The sequence below is a fragment of the Silurus aristotelis genome (assembly GCF_946808225.1).
Source record: "Silurus aristotelis genome assembly, chromosome: 29".
NCBI lineage: Eukaryota > Metazoa > Chordata > Actinopteri > Siluriformes > Siluridae > Silurus > Silurus aristotelis.
In genome coordinates, this window is record NC_139602.1 from 8,057,689 (window position 1) to 8,080,612 (window position 22,924).

Consider the following 22,924-nt stretch of genomic DNA (forward strand, 5'->3'; position numbering starts at 1 on the left):
GAATTTAATTAATTAATTCACATAGTATGCAAACACACTAGCAAATGAAAAACCAGTAAACAGCAACCCAGCAAGTAAAAGATAACTAGAGTTTAAACTTTTTGACAGGATAAAGTACAACATTTTTCAAGCTAGCCAAAGGTGCAAACATAAGTTACTGTAGGAAAAGGAAACAATTTAATTAGGCAATAGGAGATTTTGTGTGTCAACGCTAAAATGAATGCCTGGCAAACCAAAGATAGTATAGCAAGCAAACATAATGAACAATTAATAAATAAAAATAAATGAAAAATAAAATCATGGTAAGTTTAAAACACAACTAGCAAGTGAAAAATATTTAGCAAGTCAGAGCTAACTGAGAAACGCAGTTTATTGGAAAGACAGAAGTTAATCTTGCTAATCAATCAAGGTATCTTGTGAATGACAGATAACATAGGAAGCTTAGCAAGCAAAATAAAGTACAGCAAAGAAAGCAGATTTTAGCTGACAAATATACAGAATTAAAGCTAACCTAAAGAGCAAACACACAACTACCAAAAAAAAAAAACCTAGCTATCTAGTTGACCTTGCAAGTAAGTCAAGTTTCAAGTCAAGTCAAGTTTATTTGTATAGCGCTTTTCACAACAGACATTGTCTGAAAGCAGCTTTACAGAAATCAACAGTTAAGGTGAATGGTGTGACTTTGTCCCTGATGAGCAGCCGTGGTGACTGTGGCAAGGAAAAACTCCCTTAGATGTTATGAGGAAGAAACCTTGAGCGGAATCAGACTCAAAAGGGGAACCCATCCTCATTTGGGTGACATCAAGAGTTTGATCATAAAAGTAAAAGCTAGTATGAAAATACTACAGCCTAGTAAGAAGAAAACAAATCAACAATTTAAAAAACTTTGAACCTGACAGACAGAAAAGAGCTAATCATGCTAAACGAAAACCAACCTTAAAGCTACCCATTTGAAAGCAACCACTGTAAAGAATATCTATTGCAGATAAGCAAAGTTAGTTAGTAGTTAAAGCTAATCTAACAAGCGAAAGCTAACACGTGTTGCAACTGTCCTAACTCTACAGTTCGAAATGTTGGATTAATTCATCTGGTTTCTCAAAGTATGATATTACAGGTCAGGGGGTGCTAATTTAAAGTGCTAATTAGGGGCCATATTCAGAATCGAAGATGTCATTGTGGAAGATTGAGACTTGCTAATCCTGCTAGTGGAAATCCAACCATAGAACCAGCCAGCCTGACTCTGTCTGAAGTACAATGCGTTAAAGCAAGATCGAAAAAAAAAAGGCAAAAGAAAAGACAAGGCTATTGATGTGAGACTAGCACGGTGGGCTGTAAATGTTTACCTCCACCGTGGCGACAATGACAAAAAACATGGCCTTGAGAGCGACAGCTAGCACGCCGCTTAAACGGGGAGGGGGGAAAAAAAGGCGAGAGAGCCACAGCCTTCTTGTTAGTGCTTAGGGAATAAAGAGAAAGATGAGCTTTGTCTGAGAGGCAGCACGCTGTTCGGGCACAAGGGCCAAGGGGATTTCAAGGCCCCGTGATCAAGCGGCTCTGCTTAATGAACCAAGAGATGGTAGCGTCACATAGAGCTATGAAGTAGTGCCCCCAGAGCAAATAGAAGGAAGTGAAGTAGCCTTTTTTTTCTTTCATCTCCTCCTCTTTCTTTCCATACTCCGTCACCACTACCTCGAATCACGGCTCTTTATTCAGCTGCCCTGTGCACGGCACATCAATGCGACTAGCGTGAGGCTAGCTGTCAGGAGAAACCCTTCAGGAGAAATAAGCTGTTGGTTTCTCATCGGGAGAATCTGATACATAAATTTCAGCATGAAGCTAAAATTAAAAAAAGAACGGATGTGGGGAGGGAAAAAAGAAGAAGTGTTTCTACAGGGATAGGCTATTATTCATCGAGTGTTGCGTTCAGGCTCGTGAGGCCTAAATTTAACCAGGCCAGATGCTGTTGTTCCACAGAGGAGTCTCTCAGCACACACAACAAGCTTCAAGAGGAACTTAAAGAAAACTTAAAGAAACGCCAGACTACTCTTCAGAAACTCTTTTCACCTTTTTTATCATGTTAACTCACTAGCTAATGTGTTGGTAATGACTATTTCAAACATTTTTTCAGAGATGTTAGCGTGTATTAAAAAATCCAAAACATTTTAGCAGGAAATATGGAATAAAGGGAACAGCAGGAAATATGGAATAAAAGGAATAGCAGGAAATATGAAACAGCATGAAATATGTAAAACAAAAAATAGCAGGAAATGTGGAATAAATGGAATAGCAGGAAATACGTAATAAAGGGAGTAACAGGAAATACGGAATAAAGGTAATATCAGGAAATACGAAACACAGGGAATCACAGGTGATATGCAATAATGGGACACACACATAAAACTTTTCTTAAGGTTCAGGTTATAGTATGCTTGCTAGCCTGAAAGATTTGTAGTGTTAGCGTTTAAGTACCACACAACAAACAACCTAAACACCATCCTGTCAGTGTAGCTTTATTAAGCTTGCTAGCATTAATAAGCAGTGTTGCTAGTGCATTTTAGTTAGCTAGCTCGTTTTGTCATTAAATATTATGACATTTAGCTTATGTCAGAAATCCTGTCAGCTTAGCTCTATAGTGCTCTCTAGCATTAATTTGCATATCTCAAAACATATCAAAGCTTTCCTTAAGGTTTTTGACATGGTATTGTATGCTTCACCGGCTAGATTTAGGTTAACTTTATAGTGCACATGCTGGCTAACTTTGTTGATCAAGATTATAAAATGTAGCTTCTCTGCAAATTCATGTCCACTTAGATCTATAGAGCCCACAGATGAGTGTATGCTAGCTAGCTGGCTTGTCAAAAATCATGGATATTTAGCTCCTCTTACAATTCCTGGCAGGTTAGCTCTATGGCGCTTTTTAGCATTTATTAGCGGTGTTGGTTATGAACATTTTACTACAACTAGTTAGTTGGCTAGTTTTGTCAAAGTTATAGAATATCGTAGCCCACAGAGCTTAGATTTATTGTTGTATATCACAAATATTTAGCCTTTCTCAGAATTCCTGGCAGGTTAGCTCTACAGATTTCATCAATTAACCTTAAAAATGCGACGTTCATCATGTCACTGGCTACACGAACACAGACACTTTCTTTTTTTGTGTATTCTAACAAACTTAAAACACGAATACTCGACCTTGATTAAAGCTCGAAAGTGTGATTTGGCTCAGACCTGGACACTGACTCGTGTTTTCAGAGCGAGCTACAAAATGGAAGACATTACTCTTTAGATTGCAGCGGTAATGAAAAACCGAACCACAGCCCCAAGTGTCCCTCTCGGACATGAAGTAACTTAGCTTGACTAAAACACTTTGCTGCCCTGCAGAGAGAGAAACACATGCATTATTTACTCAACACAAACTGCAATCTCAACCCTGGACGCATTTCAGCCACTCAGTGCTGAGCAGGGCCAATCGGACGAACAGAGCAAATTGGAGAGAATGAGAGCGAGACAGAGATGGAGATAGGAAAGAAAAGTGAGTCATAAATCTACATCTAGAAATCAAAATCCAAAATCTTTTTTCTTCAGTATACAGTCAACTGACACTGATGCACCCTCAAGTACCTTTAATATAATAGTATGAGCAGGTCAATTGTTATGGAGTCTTCTACCAAACCATTGTTTTCTGCAGAAAACATTCAACTCCTACAAGTCTCTGGAAGCCCCAACAGGACCACTTAGATATTTCTTCTTGTAGCGACAAGTTAAAATCCTACATCCTTTCTGGTATTTTGGTCCACCCACAATACAAACAAAAAGCTGTGATTTTGTGAATGACAGAAAACATACAGGATGCACTCTCTGCCTTGTCCATGTCTGTGATTTTTTTATTTGGAGCATGAAATGAATAAAAGAATATAACCAAAACTCAATGTATAGTTATTGCATAGACCAAAGGAATGTGTTAAAACAATGGTACAGTTTTTCAATTTCAGCTCATTAGTGCTAAACTACACACACCTATTTATAGCATGTGCGATAGATAGATAGATAGATAGATAGATAGATAGATAGATAGATAGATAGATAGATAGATAGATAGATAGACAGACAGACAGACAGACAGACAGACAGACAGACAGACAGACAGACAGACAGACAGAAAGACAGACAGACAGACAGACAGACAGACAGACAGACAGACAGATAGATAGTGTGATGTTGTAGTGCAGTAGTGTTTTTTGTGTGAACATTGTAAACATAGCTTACACACCAGCAGATATGACGTAAGTGTAAGTGCAGTGCAAACATCGCAACCAGTGTACCCAGACTTTGTAACCTGTGTAACTAGACACTGTAACCAGACACTGTAGCCATTGTAACCTAACATTGTAACCAGTGTAACCAGACACTGTAACCAGTGTAACTAGACACTGTAATTACACATTGTAACTAGTGTTACTAGACACTGTAACCACTGTGACCAGTGTAACCAGACACTGTAGCCAGTGTAATTTGACTCCATAACCAGACATTGTGAACGGTGTAACCAGATATTGTAACCAGTGTAACTAGACACTGGAACCACTGTAACCAGACATTATAACCAGTGTATAACCATCAGCAGAAGACTAATGACCTAATCTCAATTTCCTGAGTTTCTCAAAAATTGCAAACATGTACATGCATGTTGCTCACAAATTGTTGTAACAGACCTTAGTATAAAAAAATGCGATTTCTGTCATTTCTATTCTTCAGGTAACAATGTGAAAGGCATCAGACTTTTATGGATAATACAAAGCTTCTTATAGAAATCCTGTCAGGTTAGCTGAAGTTAGCTGATAATAAATATTGATGAGCAGCAAACAAACAGTCATTTAGAATTTCTGCCAGGATGGCCTTATAACTCACTAGTGTTAATTAGCAATAAAGATTTTTACATATCAAACTTCACTCTGAAATCCTTTTGTGTTTACTCATGTTGGCTATCGTATTATTATAACATCATTAATACACCATTAATCATCAGCAAAATTCAAGAATGCAACTTAATCCTGTCAGATTAGCTCCTATTAGAAAATGGCTAAACAGAAGCGCTGGAAACACTAATGTCTATATGAACACATATCACTTTCTTCTTAGTGGACATGGAGGCACCCTAAAGTACTTTCAGTGTGAATGTATGAGCATGTCAATCATTATGGAGTCTTCAGCTAAACTGGCGTTTCCTTGCACTAAATGTCACAGTTCCCTGATGTTTCATCATCACAACACAACCTCTCCAGCTCTCTTTCTCTCTCTAGACTTTTCTTTCTTGAAGATGTGCATTGTGTCCTTTTTGTCCCCCGTACCAACGTTTTTATTTTCCCCCAATTTTTTTTGTAACATTACTGTTGGAAAGGTCACACCGATTACCCACGAGATGACGCAATCTAGCATCTTAGCTTTTCCTCCTGCTCCGAACGAAGTAAACAGACTGGTAATTGATGCGAGCCAGGATTTACAGTGCCGAATCCATTTGGAGGAATTGTTTATTTTATTATTTGTTATATAAAAAGCGCAGCACAATTCATGCACGATTGAAGCATTAACACATTAAGTGCAGCATTTAGAGTCGTGTACTGGAGTTAAAATGTATATACAGAACAATATTATATTTTAGTAATCGTTGTTCACAACTTTTTTTTTCACAACTAAAGACTAAAAAAATTTTACCGGGATAGAAAATGCAGACTTAAGAAGGAAATGTGTGCTACCATGAAAAAAAATAAATAAATAATAATAATAATAAAAAAAAAAAAATTATATGGAAACTGAAAATGAAAAATATTTTTATTGAACCTGGATATTAAAATAATTTTAATTAGAAAAACGTTTATCTAAAATAAAAAAAAAATAAAAAATAAAAAAGGAAACAGTGGACTACTAAAGGTCAGTTCAGCTCAATAGAAAAAAAACAAGCACATCTTGTCAAAAATAAATAAATAAACAAATAACCAAAGAAAACAGTGAAAAGCTCAGACAACTCACCGTGCTGAGAAGCTGTGTAAATAAATATATAATAAGCTAATAAATAATAACTTTCCTCTACAGTATCACACGTCGCATGTTTTTCCAGTCGAGCGGCTATAACTCTGTATCGTGACATACTGTTGAAACGAAGACGGGTTTGGAGAAAGTAAATTGCGAGACTTCTTTCTTTGTTTGCTGCGCGTGAGGTACACAACTGTGGCACAGGACTGAAAGAAGCTTTCAAGAGGCGCATTCATCCTACAGAGACCTGCTTTTGAAGAAGTGATGTGGAATATTCAAGCAGCGTGGAAAAAGATAATAACAGAACAACAGGTGTGTGAGAAGCAGGAGAAATGTTATTTTCCTGTTTTTTTTTTTTTTCCTAAATTTTACATCCATGCCCAAGAACACAATGCCTAAAAACATGCATTTTAAGTGTGTTTGTGTGTGTGTGTGTATATATATATATATATATATATATATATATATATATATATATATATATATATATATATATATATATATATAAAAATATATATATACTTCCCGTGGGCTCACCACCTGCAGGAGGGACCGTAAGGGACGGTGCTGTGAGGATTGGGCGGCAGTCAAAGGCAGGGGCCTGCTTAGACTGCTGCCCCCGCGACCCGAATTACGGATAAGCGGGAGAATATGAATGAATGAATATATATATATATGCGTATATATGTTCAGACAGACAGACAGACAGACAGACAGCTAGCTAGACAGATAGATAGACAGCTAGATAGATAGATAGATAGATAGATAGATAGATAGATAGATAGATAGATAGATAGATAGATAGATAGATAGATAGATAGATAGATAGATAGATAGATAGATAGAAAGAACCAGGCTCATATTTATATGTAATGCGTGAATGAATACATGAGTAAAGGAATGAATAAAGTATCAGACAGACAGACAGACAGACAGACAGACAGACAGACAGACAGACAGACAGACAGACAGACAGACAGACAGACAGACAGACAGACAGACAGATAGATAGATAGATAGATAGATAGATAGATAGATAGATAGATAGATAGATAGATAATGCCTGGCTCATATTAATAATGAATGAATGAATAAATAAATGATTAGAGACAGACAGACAGACAGACAGACAGACAGACAGACAGACAGACAGACAAATAAATATTGCCTGGCTCATGAAAAAACTTTTGCATATTGGAGAAAAAGAAAAAAAAAAAAATGCAAAAATAAGAACACAAACAAATTTTCGATAAATTATGCATGCCCTCCCTCCTTTCCTTCATCGCACATATACGGCTGACGCTCTTTTGATTATATCATATTGTTGCTCCTGTTCTGGAATATTCTCACTTCAAAATGGCTGATGGAAGAAACATTTGCATTTCCTTATGCTTTAACCTTTCAGAAATGTTATTTTTTTTCTAAGCACAGCTCAGTTAGAAGCACCGCTACTCAGAGTCACTGGTGTTTGCGTTAAACAAGTCAACAAGGTTTGGGTGCGCGTGTGTGTTTGATTTCTCTTCACTCATGCACGGGTCAAAATCGCATCTAAAAAGCAGCAAGAACTGAAATGGAATAAGTGTGTGTGGGTTTTTTTTTTCTTAATTGGGTGCTTTCTCTATGAAGACACGCTAGCTGTATGGATCAAAAGGTTAACAAAAAGAAGGCATGAAAGAGGGCAAGAAATAGCATTAAATTACACCTACTGCTGTAACTAGCATATGTGAAGGGTAAACATAGAAGCTGCAGGCTACCAGATGACAAAATACAGCAAAATAATGAGTTTATTTTCTGCTTTTAGACACTGGGTTCGAAAAAAAATACACACACTTCATTTCTCTGTTAGTGCAGGAGAAATGCTCAAGGTTCAAAGCCGCAATTGTTGCATCACAGTGTCGAAGTGATGAAGAGTTCAGATGTTCACCTCTGTGAATCATATAGCTTACTGCACAAAAGCCAACAATTACCTTAAAACTCAAGGTTTAAGGTTGGATATTTGCGTCATGTAGTGAAGTAGTATGTGGATGCAAGCGCAGACTTTATTAAAAACTTATATAACACAAAGTATTAAGTATTAAGGACTCAAGGTAAAATAAATAAGACCAAAAAAAAAAAAAAGAAGGAAAAAAAAAACGGGAACATGAAGAATGGCAACATGAATATACAACAGTCACTGAAGTACACTGAATGAAAGATCAAGAGTGCAGGGAACCGTGGGTGTCTATACAAGTGCTAATTACCATGAATGAAAGACAGGTATGGAAATGAATGTGATGCCGCAAGTAACAGTGCATTGCCTTGTGGGAAATGTAGTCTCTGTAAATAATCCTTACAATTCCTGCAGTCTAGACCTTTACATAAGTAAATCAGACATATATATATATATATATATATATACACACACACACAAACACACACACACACACACACACACACACACACACACACACACACACACACACACACACACACACACACACACATATATAACCATATTACATATATACAAACAAACAAATAAAAGCTTCACATTAATCAGAAAAAGGCCTTCAGCAGAAGAGGGCATACCAAGATGTCATGTTGCCATGGTGACACAGTGGCTGTTTGGATTTGGACCACCGGACACCACCATAAAAAAAACATCTTTCATTAATTCATCACAGCTGCTCTGGAGCTCCTTTCTATTTATTTTTTTTGCTCCCTCGTCGTTCAGTTTCAGCTTCATGCTTGCAAGTCTTATTTCCGTAGTAATCACAGCGGAGGAGAGGAAAAGGGGGGAAAAAAGCTCAGCATCTGAGGTGCTTTAACAGGCTTCAAAAAGGCGCAGTAAAAGAAGGCGCTTTGACAGATTCATCAGATATTGTGCATTTCTGTTTCGCTTTATGAAGCTCGGCCTTTTTTTATGTGGAGGAAGCGAGCAAATCGGGTGAAAAGCCGGGAAAGGCGTCGCAAGGGGGCTGCGTCTCTTTCCTGTGCACCTGGAGACAAGGACACGCGAGCTCTAAATCAACATAATGCGCTTAGTGTTCTGGATGGAGGCAATAGATTAAAGCACTGTAAGGCATGGGAAACACAAGCCAACACTTTTTTTTCCTCTTTTTTGCAAATGCAGCCACACAGAAGAGAATTTATTGGCGTCGTCAACATTCGGCGAGCTTGTGAACAACCTCGCAGGAGTGCAGTGGCATCTTTAGGGTATCACTACGCATGCACATTAACAACCACTGCATAAATGTGTCCGCTTTCTTTTTCTACCACTCTGTCATTCACACTGAGGTGAAAAAGTGCTAGGCTAAGGTTGGGGAGGGCTAGAAAACTGAGATGCACACTATCTGGACAAAAGTATTGGGATACCTGACTTTTCATAGCCGTATGTAGCTTTTCCTCAAACAGTTACCAAAAAATATAGACACAAAAAATGTCATTATTCTTCCCGCATTTAAACTAGGAGACCTAAACCTGTTCCAGCATTATGATCCCCCAGTGCACAAAGCTCCAGCACCATGAAGATGTGCTTTACATGAGTTGGAGTGAAAGATCTTCTGCTATAGAGCTCTGACATCAACCCTATTGAACACCTTTGGGATGAATGTGAACGCTGACTGCACCCCAGGCCCACATTAGTACCTGACTTTATTAACACCCTATTAGCTGAATAAATCTCACACAAATCTCCACAAAGTCTAGTGGAACATCTTGCCAGAAGAATGGAGGATATTTCAATAGAAAATGGCAACTGAAGGTGGAATTTTTATGTAAAAAAAAAAAAAGCAAATACAAATCTTATAGTTAGGGGTCCACAAACTTTTGTAAATCTAGTGTATGTTTGCAATCTGTAATACTTGTATTGGTTTAAATGAGTTAAAATAAAAAAATATAAAAAAAATTAAAATTAAACAAGATCACTGTCCTAAAGAGGCAAGACGCAGGTGCAGATAATTTAAATTGAAGTGAAAATGCACAAAACAAAACAAAAAATGAACAAATAAATACATTTTAAAATACATTTTTATACATTTCCAAATTCATTCATTTCTAATTATTTGATTTACTGAAAATCGAAAAAAAAAAAACACAAATATAACGAAATATAACGTTATAGCTTTAACTTGCAATTATGAGTGCTGTAGATGAAAGCCTTCTTTTTTTTAGTTTCTTTTTTTTTTTAAGGTAGCAGTTCTGGAAGGTCACCTTTTGAAAATACAAAGCTGAAGAGATGAAAGCATCATGTTCAGTCTCATTATAGGTGAATGACAACAAAGTATGCCTCAAAACATACTACAGTTCATGCATGTATGTATGGATTGATATAAAAACGTACATTTTTGTTTCAAAGTTGGAACTTCTTTCAGATCAGCATTCAATTCATTATTGAAAAGGAGTAAAAATGACATGAGGAGGCCAACCAGGAAAAAAAATTTGTAACTGAGTGTTAAACAAAAGAAGAACCAAGAGGAAATGGGAACCATAAAACACCCACCACCATGTTTCACATTTGGAATGTGTTTCAGCCCAGTTAGTAACTGTTGATAATTGTGAATGAGTTTCAGACTGGGTGGTTGGAGGGTGTGGCTTTATACCTGTATATCATAAGCATTGTACTTTAAAATAGAGAACAACCAGAAAAGAGAGAGAGAGAGAGAGAGAGAGAGAGAGAGAGAGAGAGAGAGAGAGAGAGAGAGAGACTTTGGTAAGTGTTGTTTTGGTTTACTTGCCACAAGGCTACTGGAAAGAGTCCAGGATGTGGGGTTATCAAAGATCAAGGCCGCATTGGCAGTCTCCCCTCTCCCATTTATAGGACTTGTGGTTTGGGTGGATTTTCCGTTGCCTAAATCTACGAGTCAGACAGTAACAAACATCTATACACAGGGTTGAGTTTTTGCCAAATATAGCACTTTTTCACCAAATGGAAAAAGTTTCAATTTTAGTTTCATCAGATCCAAAAACCAGGTCTGGGGTTCAAGCCCCGGTATCGCCAAGCTGCCACTCTTGGGCCCTTGAGCAAGGCCCTTAACCCTCTATGCTCCGGGGGTCCCTTACGAGGGAAATATCAAGGTCCGTGACGTCGGAGTGACGTGGGGCCACCTTCCCGTGGGCTCACCACCTGCAGGAGGGACCGTAAGGGACGGTGCTGTGAGGATTGGGCAGCAGTCGAAGGCTGGGGCCTGCTTAGACTGCTGCCCCCGTGACCCGAATTACGGATAAGCGGGAGAAAATGAATAAAAAAAAGAATGAATCAGATCCAAAAAAACTTTTGTTTTTCTTTTTTAGAGCTTGCTCAATCTATAACATGCCTATTTCCATGCCACGGCTCTTCGCTCTTACATAAATCATTCCTGGAGGGTTCATCCAGTCAACAGCTTCTCTCATGTGACCTTTTTTAATTCTTTTTTGCCTTTTATTGTTATTTGTAGAGAATGTTGTAAATGTTATTTATATATTTATTTATTGCCTGATTTTATCATAGAATGTGAAGCATGGTAGATAAAATGAAAAAAAATTAATGAAGGCATTGGATTTCTCATCAGAAGGTTGAGAAAATCCCAGCACCACCTAGCTGCCACTGCTGGGGCCTTGACCATCAACTGCTTAGTGTAAAATAAATCATTGATTCACTGTAAATGTACTATATAGAATTTTGTTTAGGTTTCTGATGTACAATTTCAACAAAGTCCATGTCCCAGTTGAAGGTTTTGCAGCTACAATAATAATTTTTTTGATTGAATTCAGTAAACTTGAGCACATCTCTGATCTACATGCTTTCATTCTTTCTTTTTAATCAAATATGGGCAGAAAGGTGAAACACGTTTCGACTCGGATTTTGTGCTGGGATTTTCATTTCAATGATTACTCAGGAATTCATTATGCACAAATGAAATTTTAATCCTTTATATAATGCATTTGCAGCAATGCATCCCCCCAGGATATAAGCTCCCCAGACTCTGATCTTTCAATATATCTCCTCTGTAGCACATTGAGTGCATTTTAGTAATTCACATCTAGATGTTGATGAAAAAGCACAAAGCTCATGTAATTAAATATGAACAAAATGTAGCTTATTTCTGTCTGTTTTGTTTCTATCTTATGTTCTGTGTTGATGTGTCCTAAATCACCTCCAACCCATTAGTTATACCAATTTGCCCCTATAACCATGTCATTACGTACTACATGCAACTTATTACCACTTTTTTACTACAATAGGAACTTTGTCACACATGAAAATTGTTCCGATCTAGCAAATCATCAAGTGAATAAGAAATTTGTGTTTTCACAAAACATTTCTCGAACAGCAATAATCAAACAAAATCACGATTAAAAGCGAGCCTTTATCTCGACTAGGATATTTCCTGACTGTTTCATTTAAATTTATATATATTTGGGCCCTGAATAATGAGGCAGGAAGCAGCGATTGACATTCAGCTTCATGTCGGGATTTAATTATCAGCCCTTTATTAGCAGCACACTGATACAACCACAGAATTACCCTCAAGGACAATCAGCTTTAAAACCAGCTTAAAGAACAGGCATCCATTAAAAGTGCTGTAAGAGCCTCAATTATATCTCAAACACTTAAAATGGAGAACTTGTAATAGCCACCTGGGCACTTGAGAACATGAGAAGGTAGATGGTAAACAATCTGTTTGAAATCCATTGGATTTCTGCTTCAGAAAAGTGGAGAAAAGCAAGTAAAAACAGCTGCTGAATATTCTTTGGTTCCCCTTGAGCCGGCAAAAACCAAGTTTGGATTCTACAAGACATCTGAAGGTGTGATGTGGTATCCGGCACCAAGATCCTGTAAGTCCTGTAAGTTGTGAAGTGGGATTCCATGGTCACAGATGTTTTGGATTAAGATCTGAGTAAACTGCAGGCAAAGTAAACACCATGAACTCTTTGTCATGTTCTTTAAACAAATCCTGAGTCATTTTTGCAGTGCAGATTTTCAGGGAGCTAAAAAATTATTATCCTAATAATAGAGGTCACTTCCCGTGGGCTCACCACCTGCAGGAGGGACCGTAAGGGACGGTGCTGTGAGGATTGGGCAGCAGTCGAAGGCGGGGGCCTGCTTAGACTGCTGCCCCCGCGACCCGAATTACGGATAAGCGGGAGAAAATGAATGAATGAATGAATGAATGAATGAATAATAGAGGTCACTGTCATTAGGCAATAGAGTTAGCATTTATAGTTTGGGTCTTTAACCGGGGGTCCACGGCGTCACTGCAGGGGGTCTGCAAATGAAAGTTAAATCGCAAAAAATTTTTTGTTTAACAAAAAGAAACATGGGTAAAAACATCAAAGATAAAATATTTCATTTTTAAAATTAAAACATTAAACATTAAAGTTCTATTAAACTTAAAGCTTATGTAAATGTATAATTGTCCACCTGACGGTAAAATTGAATGTTAAGTTCTATGACAATTATAGCTGAAGTTCATGTATAATGATCCAATTGATGGGCGGAGAACAGACTCGCTAAACTCACAAGAAAGAAGGATGGAGACGGACAAGACAGACGCCGGTGATGCAGATCCGCATAAAAGCAAAATGCTGTGGAATCGAAAGCTCAATGCGTTCACTTACTGTCCGAATTCTGAATCTGCATTTGCAATTTCTTTTAATATAATAAATTACATTATAACAAAAGTGTTTTGGGTTTTTTTGCTACAAGTTCATAAGTCACATTAGACTCAAGTCATCGACTGTAGTGTTGTTGTTTTTTTTCATTAATAACAACTACTTTGAGATTTATTTCCCCTTGTCCTTTTTGAACTACACTCAAATGTCAAATTTTAAATTTTTACTTTTACTTTAGTAAATTTTAGGCCGATAACTTTACTTGTACTCAAGTAAAATTTTAATTAAAAAAACAATGTATTTCTCTTTCCAATTCTGGGTATAACCTGGACATAGCAAGCGCACATCAAAGTAACAACCAGATAAAGACCAGGACCCAAGTTTTCCCAGAAGAACATTGGCCAGAACATTACACTGCCCTTCCATAGGGCACTTCCTTAGGTAACACGCAGCCATACACGTAATGTAAAAGAAAATGTGCTTCATCAGGACACCTTCTTCCACTGCTCCATTGTCCTCTTCTGATATTGAGAGCTTTCAGTGGTGTACAGGTTTCAGCATGGGCACTTTGAACACTCTGCAGCAATGCACCTCTATTCACAGCAAGCCGAGATGCACTGTATGTTCTGAAACCTTGTATTAAAGCCAGCATGAACTTTTTGCAGTAATTTGTGCTACAGAAGCTCTTCTACAGAACTGGGCCAAATGCACAAGCTTACACATTAAAATGAGAATTGGGGGTCTATGACCCTGACAAAGGTTCACCGATTGTCCTTTCTTGGACCACTTTGGTACTCACTTTGGCCTATTTACCAGTGCATACCTGGAGCACATTACCGTATTTTTCAGACTATAAGCCACTACTTTTTTCCCCACGTTTTGAACGGCTAAGAAGCGGCTAATTTATGGATTTTTCCTGGGGTTTTCCCGTTTTCACAAACTTCAAGCCAAAAAACTGAGCGACATAAAATTAGACCAATTAAATTTCCGAACGGAAACGAAAAAATGCAACAGCGTTACGGGTTAGTCAAAGAAACTTAGAAATAAGCATCAGAAAATAATAAGGACATATTCCTCGGTCTTGCACACGTGCAGTAATACCGGAAAAAATGCGGCAGCAGGCTATTCCCAAAATGTTAATGTTTAAAATAAAAATCTTTGTCAAATTCAGTGGGTGCGGCTTATATATGGGTGTGCTTAATAGTCCGCAAATTACGGTACATGACTTGCTGTTTTGGAGATGTTCTGACCCGAATGTATTGACATCGCAAATTAGCCCTTGTGAAGCTGTCAATGGTCTTGCTGAAAAACATACAATAGACTACATGTTGTACCCCTTTTTTTCCAGACAAAGATCATAAACCAATTATCCATCCCTCCGTCCATCTATCCATCCATCCATCCATCCAATTCATTTTTATGAGAAAGCTTTGCAGCAAAGGTTCCCATTTCAACCAAAGCAAAGGCAAACCATTTCAGAAACTGGAACCCTCTTTACACGGTTCCTAAACAATTGTTAAAGATTCTAGATCAATAAAAAAAAAAACAGTAAAGGACACATCGTGATGCATATTAGCCCTTATATACTTTTCGGGTCAAATTTGACCCATTTTGACACTTGATAAATATATAAAAAATATCCCAAATTTCATTCATTATTGCCTATCCTTTGATGACTTTTCTAAAATACACAAAAATTTAAACATTTTAAAATGTTATACTTTTATACAGGAACTAAAATCTTTGGTATATTGAGGCTGTTCTGTTAAGATTTGACCCATATTCAATAAAATGGATTTTAGACTTACCAGTGTGTGCTAATTCAAGGAAAATGGTGGAAAACCTGAAATTGTGAAACTGTACATGTAATGTATGTGTGTATTTTTTATGGGACAGTGGTGACAGTGTTTAAGAAAGAGTTGTCATCATTATCTATCATTATGGCTGTCATGTTTTCATGTCTTAGGTAAAACAGCACATCACATATTGCGATGTTTTTATCCAAAAACTAGGTAAAACCTATTAAATACACTCTCTCTGCTACCTGATACATTGATTATAAATTATTCATCAATTTATTAATGACAGATATGCTATTTATACATTTGAATTCCTTCATTTGGCTTAGACACTTACTATGATTGTATTCTTACTTATTCATAGATTGTATACTGTGAAGCATGGAATATACACAGTATGTGAGGGTTAAATCTGCTAGCTTTAAAGCATCATTATATCAAAATGGCTGAGGTTAGGACCAGAGGCAAGGTCTCGCTCATGCACACACAATGATGACTGTATTGAACCGATGAATCAGTAGCTTTTTTATTGAGATCCAGCCACATGTGGTTCCCTTTCAGGAACTCGAGCTGCGTCAAAATGCTTTGGAAAGTGTTCACGCTCTGAAATAATGTGTGTAATCAGTCAAAAATTAGACGCTAGCCATCACTGGAGGGGTGACGTCACAACCGGGAGTATAAAACATATATTAAGTGAAGGCAGTGGCAGCTTCTGTCTGTTAACGAAGGACTCTGTGTGATTGTGTTGAAATGTCTGTCTATTGTTTGTCAGAAAAAGAAAAAGAAAAGAAAAGAAAAAAAAAGAAGAAAAATATGTATATATATTCCTGGGAGCGGAGCACGCTAGTCGGTTCTCGAGAGAGCCGGCTGCATGTCAATCCCATCGCTCCGCTCCCGAGCGGCACTCTCCGAGGAGAGAGCTCGCGCTCCTCCCGGTTCTGATGAGATGGGCTTGTCCCTTTCTCCAACCTTACCTGCTTGGTCCAGCACTCGCTACAGGCTTGGAAGCACGCCTTTTGGCGGTTTCTTCCCCCTGCCTACGTGCCTACGTGCCTTAGATGTTTGGAGAGATCCCCGGTTCCTATCTTTAGGCCCCGTGCTGGGAGTCCCCGGTCGTTACTTAACGCTAATAACGGATGCGTCCCTCACGGGGTGGGGAGCGATCATGAGTGGTCGCTCTGCCTGAGGTCTTATGGGAAGGGCCCCATCTACGCTGGCACATCAACTGCCTCAAGATACTGGCCATGCTTCTAGCACTCAAGCATTTTCTCTCGGACCTCAGAGGTCACCACGTGTTGGTCAGTATGGACAATACTGTGGTGGTCTCCTACATTAACCCTCAAGAAGGTTTACATCCTGGGCCGGTCAAACCAGGCAGCAGAGCTCCCTCCATGAGGAGGTTGTATGCCGTCAGGTGGGGTCTGTTCTGATCGTGGTGTGAGCACCACCAGCTGGATTCATTTCAGTCCAGTGGTTCAGTGCTGGATTTCCTCCAGGGACAGTTCACCAAAAGTCTATGCGTCCGCCATTTTGGCTTATCACGCCCCCGTGGCCGGGCAATCTCTGGCAGAGACCCGATGGTAACTCGTTTCCTCCACGGCCTCCGGAGGCTGAGGCCCCCGGTACGACCTAGAATGCCTGGGTGGGACCTGCCCATCGTTTTGGGGGATCTGTCTGAGGCCCCCCTTCAAACCTCTAACCAAGGCATCTTGGAGGCACCTTTCCATCAAGACCGCGTTATTGTTAGCCATCTGCTCTTTCAAGAGAGGAGGGGACCTGCAGGCCCTTTCTGAGGCCGCCCTCCTTCCTAAAGTTTACACCGGGTATGGCTAGTGCCTTCCTGTACCCCAGTACAGGTTACATCTCCAAGGTGCCCTTGGTCATCCCACAACCAATAGGTTTGCAGGCCACAGACCAGGAGAACCTGAACCGGCTCTGTCAGGTGCGCGCACTGGACACTTACGTCCACAGGACAGGTCCTTGGAAAAGGACCAATCAGCTGCTTGTCTGCTACACCCCCTTTAAAAGAGGCCTTCCTACTAATAAGCAGACTCTGAGCAGGTGGATTGTTGATGCTATCACATCATCTTATGAGTCCTCTGGTCTCCCCAGAGCTCACTCTACCCGGAATGTGGCTGCTGTAAAATCTTGGCCCTCTGAAGTTCCCCTCAAACACATATGGATGACTTTGGATGTGTTCGAAAATGTAACATTACCAGGAAAATCTTTCCTCACCTAAACATTTTCCAGCATTACAATGCTTCTGTTCATAAGTATCTCTCTCTCTTTTTTAGAGGTCGACCGATTAATCAGTTGTGTCATCTAATCAGCATCGATAGTGAACTGCTGGAACTATTAGCTATCAGGCAAAAATCCATACCGATACTTATCCATAGCAGTAGCAACATGGACCGGTTTCAATTTGAGTCTTTAGTAACTTATGCCCTTTATTTTTCAACATTTGCAAAATGGAAGTGATAAATGTCCTTGAAAATTTCGAACACTGAGACATGTCTGGAAGCGTGTGTAAAGCAATCAAGGAGAAACATGCAAAGGGAAATTTTTGATTTTTTTTTTGCTTTTTATGTGCTAACTGAAAGCTTCACTTCTTCATCTGACTGACGCATTTTGAAAGCTGTGTTACATCACTTCTGCCCACATTCCTCCTTTAATCGGAATAATCAGTGACTCTGGTGCTACAAATGTACTGATCTACGTCACTGAATAACCTCAGTGTGTTTTATCACCACCACCCTGCAGCTCTCCCTCAGGGCTGTGTTCTTACACTAGCTCTTCTCACACACACACACACACACACACACACACACACACACACACACACACACACACACACACTGCTTAGAATAACTACTTTTTCTATTCCACTTCGAGCCCAAAGAAAAAATTATCTTCTATAAAAAGAGAGTATCAATTCTATATTGTTTACATTTGGTTTTTTTTGTTGTTTTTTTTTTCAAATATTTGAATTATATGCATTTGCTTGCAATATTGCATAATTTTATACAATATATGATCAAAATTTGTGGACACACGACTATGTGCTTTTTGAAGATCCCATTACTCATTTAATTCCAATTCGCTGTTACAATAACCTCCACTCTTTTGGGAAGATGTTTCACTCGATTTTGGAGTGTGCTTGTTGAGATTTTCTTACATTCAACCACAAGGGAGGAGGCCTGGGGTGCAGTCAGGGTTCAAAATCATTACAAAGGTGTTCAGTAGGGTTGAGCTCAGAGATCTATAGCAGGAGATCTTCCACTCCAACCTATGTAAAGTATATCTTAATAAAGTTTATTTGTCTAGTTTCAGTAAAATTTGACATCGAAAGACCTCATATAAAATGTAATGCTACATATATACATATATAACACTACAATATTGACTCATTGGGTTGAAATAATTCTGAATAATTTTTTTTGCTAAAATTCCCAGATGTAGTGTTTAGATTTTCAATTTAAATGTCAGGTCTAGTGAGGTCAGGCAAGTGAGGCCCAAGTGCGTATTAAGTAATTGTTTAGTAAAATATAAGTTTAAAAATAAGGACCTAAAAATCCGAAAACTTAAAAATGAAACAGGCCTTATTTGGGCAATTAGCAAACAGCATGAATAAAACTAAAACAGATAAAAACAAGGCAAAACTGGGAGATTGTAAACTGGGGAATTATGAAATATATACACACATATATATATATATATATATATATATATATATATATATATATATATATATATATATATATATATATATATATATATATATATAGATGGTGATAACAGCTGTACGTGGTGTAACCATGCAAACATGTCCACATGATCTATTCATCATGTTCATGTTTTTGCCTGTTCAAAAGGACAGATACATACAAATTTGTGTATCTTGTATTAGAGCAGTTTAAATTTGCTTTGAATACAAATCTCTCATACTGAAGACTGGATGTCTTCACATGGAACCTCATGGTCAAGACTCTTTGAGGATTTGAGAAGTAGAATTGTTGCTTTCCACAAAGATGCCCAGGCTGTAAGAAGATGGGTAACAGCCTGAAACTGCAGTGCAGTGGTCAGGGCATCTATAAAAATATATCAAGAAAATATAAACATACATTTAACAAAAAAAAAAAAATAAATAATATATATATATATATATATATATATACATACAGTGTTGTGCTCATTAATAAAAAATAGTAACTAGTTACAGTTACTCGTTACTTCATTCAAAAAGTAACTCAGTTACTTTGTTGTTTACTTACACCGCAAAGTAATGCATTACTGTTAAAAGTAACTTTTTAGTTACTTTTTTAAAGAACCTTCTTTAATGTTCCCGTTAATGCCCTTTTATGTGTTATGGTCTACAAACACAAAACTGACTTAAACACAAAGTCATTTTTAAACACTATTTTATTAAAGTCAGAGCAGCACAAACTGAATATATCACAAGGATTTCTGAAATAAAGAACAAAACAAGCTGAATAATATATTCACAATCAAAAACTAAAGTGGCTTCTGCTGTTGTGTTGAGCTCTTAAACATGTTCCTTTCACAGCTGAAGTATAAAAACTATCAACAATGTAGAACAGAACACCGGGTTAGCTTCTAGCTTCTAGCTCCTCAGGCATGGAGGTCCTGGAGGAGCTTCAACAGATTGGAGTTGCTGTTTATCGCAGTAGATACGAGCTTCGAACCAGAAAGACACAGCTTACATTTGACTTAAAAGTTTTTGTATTTATACTCAACTAAAGTGAAATAATGAGCATATTTCCACTTTGAGAAACTCGTCTTGCTCTCGCCTCGACTCGCCATTACTGCCGCACAGACCTGAATAAACGGAGACACGCCCACAGTGCGTCTTCTTCGTGTTTACAGTGGTTCATCCACTAATCCTACAATGTGTCTTCTTCGTGTTTACAGTGGTTCATCCACCAATCCTACAAATGCGACGCTGCTGTAAGCAGGTTAGACTGTAGTCTACACCTCAGCCGAAATTCATTCATTTATAAAAGTAACGGGTTACGCACCATACGGTAACGGTAACAAAGTTACTTTATTTTTACAGTATTAGTTACTGTCAAAAGTAACGCGTTACCGGTATACTGTGTATATATTGCATGAACACCATTTTAAAACCATGTTAAAAGTAAAAAACTTGTCTTATGTGAATCTTTACCTTGCAGCCCTTCGATTTCTTCCAGCTGTGAGCAGCTGATCGATCATAAACGTAGGTAAACAAATAGGCATAAGCGGGTGGTCTAGTGAACACAGATTACGTTCACTTTTCTTCCTTGAATCGAGTGCAGCTAATCTACAAGATTGCATCGCGTCCACGAGATAAAACAGAAGCGTTCCACCACAAGTATGTGCCAGAAATTCCCACGCCTGCCATCGACCCCTTATGTTTCAATTAGAGCGATATAAAAGGACTCACTCTGAGGTTTTTTGTGAATAACTAGGAGCAATGCAGAACCTGGAATGGTGAAGATAATCACACCACAAGGCATTGATACAAACATGACAACTCCCAGTGCAAGTGTGATTTATTAGAGGCAACCAGCGAGTGATTTCTCTGTCCTATCTGAAGATAACAATATAGAAAAGGTCTTGTAGCACACAGAGCTGCTGAATTTTTAATTTGGAAAAGCTAACAATCTTTGAAAAAATGACATTTTCTTAATGTTAATGCCTTAAAGGAAGAATTTCACAGTAAATACAAGAAACTGGTTATAGTAAAGGGTTAGTTATTGGTGTTGGACTTACATACCTACTTATGGCAGGATGAAAAAAGTTTACATTTTTAACCTAGAAAGTTATTCATATTCAGAGTCAGTTTTAATAGTTTTTATTAATGAATGAATGAATAATTGCACCTAAACCACCGCCATTAAACACAAGCCAAAATATTATTATTGGATCGAAAATGTGGATTAAAGAAGGAGATTGCAAATCTTGTATCCGACACAAAATAAGATTGAAATGTTCTATATGTTTTAACACAGGGAATATTGCTGGTATTCAGAATCAAGTTTTTGCAAAATTGCTTGCATCTGTAGTTAAATCTGAGGTCTCGATATCAATGTGTGCAATTAAGGACAGGGCAAAATAAAACAAGATCAAAAAAGAAAGCACAAAACAGGGCAAGAGAGAACAGGAAAGACAAGACATTAGTGATGCTTCGTTCATTTTGAACAAGTCTTTTAAACCTTCGCAAAATCTCTGTAGGTTATGTACAGGAAACAGAATCGAGTAGTTCATCTCTCGACTTTTTTAGCCCGAGTCATTAATTTTTTTATCAAGTGACTCCCAAATACGCTATGAAGGTGATTAAAGCGTTAAAGGAATGAAATAAACGAGATGACAAAAAAAGATTCGTTTTGATGAACGAGACTCAAAGAATCGAGTCACTAAGATCAGGTTAAATTAATAAGTTAGATGTAAGGGGGAGTGGTGGCTCCAGCGGTAAAGGCGCTGGGTTACTGATCGGAAGGTCGGGGGTTCAAGCCCCGGTATCGCCAAGCTGCCACTCTTGGGCCCTTGAGCAAGGCCCTTAACCCTCTATGCCCCAGGGGACCTTTACGAGAAAAATAAATCAAGGACCGTGACGTGGGGCCGCCTTCCCGTGGGCTCACCACCTGCAGGAGGGACCGTAAGGGACCGGTGCTGAGAGGATTGGGCAGCAGTCGAAGGCGGGGGCCTTGACAGCCCGATCCCTAGACACGGAGAAGTGTCTGGGGAATCTGCTTAGACTGCTGCCCCCACAACCCGAATTACGGATAAGCGGGAGAAGATGAAATGATGGAAAAAAAGATGCAAGACTACATGTTTACAACCTTTTTCAAAACATTAAAATTTTATTTAAGACATATGTCACGACAATAAAAATACACACTACTATGTTGTTAGCTACTGGCCTAAGTCAAGGCCTAAAGAAATCTTTTTTAAGACCAAGTATCGCTAAAATGAAAATAAATAAACTAAAATCTGTTTTACGAGATTCCTGCTAATAACTGATTTCCTGTTGCATGTGGGTCGCATTTATAGTTGTAATACAGCAAATTATATTTGGACTAGTGAAAAAAGGACTACAACACCACGGAAACGAAACTAACAAAACACATTCATAAAACAAGTGCTGCAGAAGCATTTCAATGAGAATTAGACTTTGCCTTACATGGACATGAAAAAATTAAGACCTGTTGGAAATTATCTACGACCTAGAACAGTGAATTTAAGACTTTTTATGGCCTATATTTTAAATTTTTTTTTTTTTTTTACTTTTTAAGACCCCGCGGAGACCCTGAAAGATGATCCGATCTTCCCAGCACTACAAGACAAGTCATAGTGTTGTTTTTTTATTGTTTGGTTTTTTGTTGTTTTTTTCAGTGAAAGCTCGAAAAATGTCACAGGATGGAAAATGTAGACTGAAGAAGCAGATTATTAATTTTAATTGATATATTAGACACAATAGAATTGACATATTCTTAGATCTTATTACAATTGTGTAATTTAAG

At 38.1% G+C, this 22,924-nt stretch overlaps 1 protein-coding gene and 1 long non-coding RNA gene across 2 annotated transcripts in view; both read right to left on the reverse strand.

The window, feature by feature from the left end:
• Positions 1-22,924, reverse strand: part of igsf21a (immunoglobin superfamily, member 21a) — a 333,388-nt gene that overhangs the window by 155,621 nt on the left and 154,843 nt on the right. The gene's annotated exons all lie outside the window — the stretch shown is intronic.
• Positions 19,803-20,393, reverse strand: LOC310722755. Its single transcript, XR_014532472.1, has 2 exons — positions 20,343-20,393; positions 19,803-20,268 (listed from the first exon to the last, which is right to left on the reverse strand). It is a non-coding gene; the product is annotated as an uncharacterized lncRNA (long non-coding RNA).